General features: G+C 50.3%; 1 protein-coding gene across 1 annotated transcript in view; it reads left to right on the forward strand.

The window, feature by feature from the left end:
* Positions 1-817, forward strand: part of LOC127750984 (vacuolar protein-sorting-associated protein 36-like) — a 33,125-nt gene that overhangs the window by 5,991 nt on the left and 26,317 nt on the right. The window lies entirely within an intron of this gene.

The raw sequence follows: 817 nt of genomic DNA on the forward strand, positions 1-817 counted from the left end.
TTCTTTCATCGGGCCACGGATACTATCGTCCAGCGGCCCGCCCCGTTACGTCCACTGGCGCCACACATCTATATATTACACAGTTAAATTTATTGGAAACAAACTGCAAAAATGTTTGCAAGGTTTTTGACTTGCCTTACTTTAGTGAACCGTAGACAATGTTGAACTTTTTACTAAAGTTCGGTGCTGCAAAATGAAACCTGCAGATAGTTTGCCAGAGGTCTGCAGCGGTCGGTCCGCAGTCCCGGTAAGAACCAAGACGCGACGATACCCCTTCTCCCTCTAGCGACACACGCTCGGACAGTCAGCGCGCTCTGGGTGAGCTTGTCTGCCGGGTCCCGAGAGTGCAGACTACGTTTCGCTAATCCAGCCCGCTGATTGGCCGATCATAGCTCCCCACCTCTCTTTGTGACAGAGGCGCTTGCCGGGTCCCGGCAAGACACCGGGTCCGGCCAGGCTCGTGGCGGTCGGTCCGGTACGGAACAACGCAGAGCGCGCTTGCCGGGACGATTTTTGGCTTTGGACCGACCGTCGACCGTTGCAGACCTCTGTAGTCCGCCCGAACCTACGTCCTAAAAGGTGAAGTGTCAATTTTTTACGTAGGTAAAACCTGTCCCTGAGCACATCCGAATCAGATCAGGTGAAATTTGTATCGACGTTGCAGACAAAATAAAGCATTTGTACCTTACTTGGGTGTAACTTGTGCCTCCGTACAGACAAATTCGTATCTGATAAAAATGCACACAAGGTCTCGTCTAACAAACGCAAGAAAATTGTCAAAAGCGTCAGAATGTTCAAGTCTAAATTACAGTGTAAT

Source organism: Frankliniella occidentalis, unplaced genomic scaffold, assembly GCF_000697945.3.
Source record: "Frankliniella occidentalis isolate FOCC.00 unplaced genomic scaffold, Focc_3.1 Scaffold7, whole genome shotgun sequence".
In the NCBI taxonomy this organism is placed as follows: domain Eukaryota; kingdom Metazoa; phylum Arthropoda; class Insecta; order Thysanoptera; family Thripidae; genus Frankliniella; species Frankliniella occidentalis.